We start from the raw sequence: 6,735 nt of genomic DNA on the forward strand, positions 1-6,735 counted from the left end.
TTGCATAAAAATTATAAGGGATTCCCATATGCTCTACCCATCCCTCTCCCATACCTTCCCACATTAACATTCTTAATTAGTGTGGTATATTTGTTAAAATCGATGAGCACGTATCAAAACCTTGCTACTAACCATGGACTATAGTTTGCATGATAATTTATACTCTGTCCCACACAATTTTGCAGTTTATGACAAAATATATAATGACCTGTATCCGTTATTGCAATGTCATTCAGGACTTTTCCAATGTTTCAAAAATGCCCCCATATTACACCTATTCTTCCCTCTCACTCCCTTCAGAACCTCTCATGGCCACTGCCTTACATCAATGTTACAAGTTCCTCCATTGCTGGACTGATAAGAAGGGTATAGTAAAATAATAAAAAGCCTATTTAAAGGAACAGAGAGTTTTTGCAACAAGATAATTCCATCTGTCTATTCCATGGGATCAATTAAAAACAGAGTATGTATCATCATCCTCAAATCCTCAAGATTGGAGAATGAACAATGCCCCTGTCTTTTATGTTTTATGAGATATGAGGGTAGGAGTTGAGCCTGGGACCTCATATGTGGGAAGCTGATGTGGCTCAGTGGTTGAGCAGTAGCTTCTTTGCAATGGTTTTCATTTGTTTTGCTTGTTTTCTTTTCTTTTTTCTTTTTTTTTCAGGAGGCACTAGAACAATCCTAGACCTCCAGTGTGGGAGGCAGGTGCTCAACTGCTTGTGCCACATCTGCTCCCACCCACTGTCTTTAACCTAGAAGAAGCTCTGCAGAGGGTGGACAATGGCAGAGCCACAGATGTTACCAGAGAGGATTCCATCTGGCAAGAGAGTGCTGATAGAGAGTTACCAGGATCTGGTGTGGATGGCTGACTATTGTGAGTACTATGTACCAGCTATAGACAAGGGAAAAGCTATAGAAGAGACCAAACCCAGTCCCCACCTAGTGTTACTTGTCAAATAAATGCACTGACCAACAATGTGCTCCAACTGCTGGATATCCAGGCATCTCAGCTTCAGAGAATGGAGTTTTCCATCAATTATATTTCACAGACAATGGGCATTCATAAAGAGAAAGTGGCTCAGAGAGACTGATATTTTGACAACAAATAAAAATGCATCAAGAACTAGCAAAATAAGAGCACCTTCAAATATGGAGCACCATGTGAGGTAAATTTGGAAGCCTTTGACTGTACAGCTTTGGATGATGTGGGCCATGGTGTCAAGCATGTAAATAACCAGACTGCAAGAACTGGCGCACTGTTCAGAACAAATACTCAGAAATCACCAAGCCCGGCCATGTCAGGCCAGGATGGAATATTCCTTACAAAACCCTGGAACCTGTTAACCCCTAGAAGTTACTAATGACTACCTGATGAGTCGTTCTAGGCTTGGAAATAAGCATAGTCCATCAAGACAGCTTCTTTAAATCAAAGCGCAAAGATACAAAGTGGCAATAGTGGAGGAAATGGAAGTCAAGAGAATAGTGGAAGCATCAGTATTGGCATTCCCATTGTTGTGCCTACACCTTCACCACCCACTATTGGGCCACTTGCTAATAGTCCAACTCCACTTCCACCACCTCCACCAGACAACATTCCCATGTTTGATGATTTCCTACCTCTGCCACTGCCACCTCCAGTGGGTTGTGAAGATGAGGAGGCTGCAGTAGTTCAGTATAATGATCTAAAAGCAGATGGGGATCCTGCCTGGGTCCCTAATAATTATATTGAGAAAGTTGTTGCCATATATAACTATGCAAAAGACAAGGATGGTGAGCTATCATTTGTGGAGTGTATAACAAAGAATGATGAAGAATAGTAAAAAGGAATCTGTAATCAAGTGATCGGTCTGTTCGTCTGAACTATGTTGAATCACTCATGCACTATACTGATTAAACTTTTTCTTTTAAAATAGATTATTACTACTCAGATATACTGTGGGGCTATTATGGCTAACATAATTGTCTATAATGTTTTAAAATGTGAACATATTTTCATAACATGCTATTTTATTGGTATTTTTGAATGTCTGTACATTAGCACAAATCTCTGAGGCAGTTTGTGTATTGCTAAAGAGCAATTTATATATGATATTGTCCAGAAGTAATTATGCTTATGTATTTACTTATTCATTGTTAACTTAGTAACCAGAATATTAACAACTTAATATTCTGGGAAAGTAGGATGTGCAAGTATTTAATAAATCATGATTCAGATTTTCCCATTACATTTTTCAGTGCAGCATGATTACTAATGCTCTCAGACTAAAATTACGATCAGAGAATTTAAATGCTGGTACTGGTATTAGTTAGATTTTTTGTTTTGATTCTTTCATTCATAAACTATACTCTTTGTTTAATGCATGGGAATTTATGTATTGAAATACACTTTAAAAATCCAAGATGCTTCTAATTTGTGTAATATTTTACCTGGAGTACACATACTTGTCTCTCTAAACCAATTGGGTCTCTGAGGTGTCCATGTGAAACAAAGCAAAAAAAAAGGGTGATCTGTTCTGTTAAATTTTTATCAAGTTTTTTAATGAATGGATTTGAATCGTAAAAATGTTCCATTCATAAATACATAAGTGAACCAAAGATCTTTGTCCTTTCCTTCACTGGTCTGATTTAAAAAAAATAAAAGATACTGATTTATTATCAGTATTTATTGCAGGAAAAAATCAATTGACAAAATGTATGTGAAAATTTTTGAACTCCTATTTGGTTCTCTTGATCTAGGTATTTATCTTTTAACATTGCTGCATTCTGTTGATTATAGCTTGATGACAAGACATGAAATTAGATTATATGTGTCACTTAACTTTATTCTTTTTTCTCATTTTTTTCTGACTACCTTAGTTCTTAGGTTTTTCATCTACATTGTAGAATCACTTTCTTAATTTCTGCCAAAATGATTCCTAAATTTTAATTAAGGTTGCCTTGAAACTAAAGACTAATTTTGAATTGTATATAATTTATAAATATATTTCTCACTACTGTGTTGCATAGAAACATCCCATGTGTATATGGGTGTGTGCATATCTATATGTACAAACATACATATATATACATGTATATCTTAATTTTAATTCAGAATACATAACCAATATTATATATTGAAGCTAGAGTGCTTGGAATCCAACATCCATATAATTTTCAAAAATTTTCTAATTGCTTCTTATTAACATAGAAAGTAGTAAAAAAGTAAGGAGGGAAGTGTTCTGCATAATCATGCAGTGATGGATACAGGCCATGTGAAATTTCACCAAAAAATTATAAAAGTGTATAGTCTAAAATGTAAACCATAATGTAAACAAAGTAATCAAAAATTTATAAAAATGTACATTCTAAAATGTAAACTATAATGTAAACCATAATGGAATCATGGATAGTAGCCATGTTTCAATGTCTACATCAGTTGTAGCAAATGTAACAACCACATACAAAAAGATTATTGGTTGGGAAGGGGTAAAGGGTTTGATGTTGGATATATGGGTGTTCCCTATATTCTATGTGTGACTTTAGTGTGACCTAAAACTTTTCTGAAGACATAATTTTAAAAAAAAGATGCAGACACTGAGGAAGAAATGCAAGAGATTGCCTTGCCATTGTACATACATGGTGATACCTACTACAGTTGTGAAAGCTAAAATGTCAAAAAGCTTTTTTTATGATTTTTCTCATTTTTTTAATACCCCAATTTATTTTTTACTTTTAGTTTTTCTAAATTATGTATTTTATTTCTAATCTTTAAACCTATCAGTACTCTCATTTTCTTATTGAATTTGGCAATATATAAGGCTTCATATTTTAAGAAGTTTTAGATCACAGAGGGGTTCAATTATTGCAGGGGAAGAGCACTAGTGTGGGATGTCATTGATGGAGGATGCATGAGTGAGAGGAATTTCTTCAGGGCATGCATGCAGGGTATAAATAAGTTGGATATTCCTTGGGTATGGACATAGTGGGTAGAGTTTCACACAACTGAGGGAGTGCTGAGTTCCCATCCTGGGGAGCTCTGTTGCATTCCCCATTGGAACAGCAATAATGCCCAAGTGCCAGGGCAAAAACTAGTGAAGAAGGGTGGTCTAATGGTGGACCCTTAATACTGATGACAATGCTTATGTGCCTATATGCTTGAAATTTCAACCAGGCCTAGAGCCACAGAGTGACTAAAAGTTACCTCTTAAGAGCCTTCTTTTTGCTCAAATGTGGCCACTCTCTAAACCAAACTCAGCATATAAATGAATTACCTTCACTCCTTCATGGGGCATGACTCCTGGGGATGAGTCTCCCTGGTGCCAAGGGATTACGGCCAAGCACTAGTTCATGATGCAACTAGAAAAAGACCTTGAATAAGAGGGAAATGGTAAAGAAAAATGAGTCAGGAGGTCATCAGAGGGGTTATGCTTATGCACATCTCAACAGGATTTCAGAGATAGTCAACGTTGATACAACCCCAGGTAGTGGTGCTCCTGAGGGCTGTGGAGACACCCAGGTCCTACGGTCATGGCAGATGGCTATGAAGTTCAGTGACTTGTCAGTGGGCCCTAATTTGGAATTTGTGTTCCTGAGTGTGATGGAGTTGGACTGTTATGACTTCTCTGCACTTGCCTCTTCTGTCACTTTGACTGAACCTGTGGTTGTCACTGAGGTTGGTGTATGCCCATCATGACACTTGAATCTCTGGTCTGTCCATATGCCAAATAGGCCCTGAGCCTCTGCAGAGTTGCAATATCTACTCTCCAGTTTATTGGACTTAACCTGATCAGCTAACAAGGTGAGAATGTTCAAACACCACACCAAGAAACAGAGTCTACAACTGTAAGGAGTAGATTCCCATTCATCAGCCATGTGGGATCTAAGCCCCTTAAATTTAAGGGTGGAGTGGGTATCACCATCCCAGTGTCCTCAGGATATAGGAATAAAATATGGACTAGAGTGGGCTTACTGGTATTCTACTATAGAATTATTGTTACTCTAGCAATAAAAGAAATTATATCATTGATGTGGCAACAGTGGCCATGGGAGATGCTGAAGGCAGGGAGAGCAAAAAATGAGGTATGATATGGGGGCATTTTCGGGACTTGGAGTTAATCTTGAATGATATTGCAGGGACAGATGCATGGCATTATATACCCTGCCATAACCCATCGAATGGACTGGGAGAATGTGTAAACCACAAGGTAAACTATAATCCATGCTCTGTAGCAGTGCTCTAAAATGTATTCATCAAATGCAATGAATATACCACACTAATGAAAGAACTTGTTGATGTGGGAGGAGTCAGGGGTGGGATAGTGAGGTATATGGGAACTTTTTATTTTTAATATAACATATAGTGTGTATTCTATGTTTCTTAAAAAAGATAATAAAAGTAGTTAAAAAAATAGAACTATAGTACTAGTCAGTAGAAGTCTAGTGTTCTAATATTCTATCACACAGACTATTTTGGTTATCCGTGTACTGTACCACCTCTACTGTTAATTTCTATCCATAGTTCATAATATTCATATCTCATCAACTCTTTAAAAATCTCATTTAGCTTAAAACATCTTTCATACCTCTGAGAAGTGTATCACAACAATTTAAATAAAAGCACGATCATTTTTATTAAACTGTTATGAACTCTGATTAGGTTATGCTCTCACCTTATTTCATTACTTACATGTTTACAGGAATTTTGAGAGAATTAAACAGGTTATATTTCCAGGAAGAGAAAACTGGCTTTCAGGATTTTAAGTTATTAACATAATGGCACATAGCTAATAAGCATAAAGTTCAAACTATGCATGATTGATTTTTTATACCCTATAGCAGATGATTTTCCACTGAGAGCTTTTTTATTTTTTTTAAACCGGAGGCCACAACACATTCACATAGTTGTTACCATCTAGTTGAACATTGTTAGAACAAAATTCACTTGTATAGTATGAGGGAAATATCATCTTGTTGCTTTTCTCTCCCAGAGGAGAGTGTGTTTTCTCCTTGGGGCATGCACTGTGGATGACAAAAAGAGCTTGATAAGCTGGTTTAAGAATGCTAAGCTGGTTTAAGAATGCAAATGCATATTCTTATTGTGCCATTCTAGAAAAAGCAATTCAGTTCCACAGGTAAAAGGAAAGGTTTTCTGTCACTTACACTTTTTTTTAAAAGGTAAAAGCCTGAATCTCAAAGTCGAGTATATACTTTAATATTAAAATTAGAGATAGGGTGATCTACTTAGAGATGTATTCACCCTAACACCTGAACTACTTGCCTTTCATGGCGCATTGGGAAAAATAGGTTTTCTAAATATTTAGTTCAATAGAGCTGTAAATTATAAATTTGCTGTAATCTTGATGAAGATAGTCAGAATAGGGAGACCAGAAACAATGGACAGCAATGTAAAATTAGGTAAATTTTTAAGTGGGGGTGTTATTAACTTTCAACTGTCCACTAGATTTATGCAAAATCGAGATTATCATTTTTCCCCCTGATTTGAAGGTAAAATGAGATTTAATACAAGGATTTAGAGGTCCTCAAACTTTCACATTGTTGTCTTGTCTCCGACATGGTAGTGAAATGTAGGATTGAAATATTTTTGAAGGTCTCAGCATGTAGATGCATTGCCTTCCCTCCAGCATGGGACATAACTCCCAGGGATGCAACTCCCTGGTGCCAAGGGATTACTATCAATCACTAGCTGGTGATGCAACTAGAAAAAGACCTGGAATAAAAGGGGGGAAAGGCAAA

The 6,735-nt window shown here is 36.5% G+C and overlaps 1 pseudogene; it reads left to right on the forward strand.

Moving 5' to 3' along the window:
* The first annotated feature begins 783 nt into the window (after positions 1-783).
* LOC101429919 (abl interactor 1 pseudogene) lies at positions 784-1,897 on the forward strand (annotated as a pseudogene).
* Positions 1,898-6,735: the final 4,838 nt, after the last annotated feature.

This window comes from Dasypus novemcinctus, chromosome 10 (assembly GCF_030445035.2).
Source record: "Dasypus novemcinctus isolate mDasNov1 chromosome 10, mDasNov1.1.hap2, whole genome shotgun sequence".
In the NCBI taxonomy this organism is placed as follows: domain Eukaryota; kingdom Metazoa; phylum Chordata; class Mammalia; order Cingulata; family Dasypodidae; genus Dasypus; species Dasypus novemcinctus.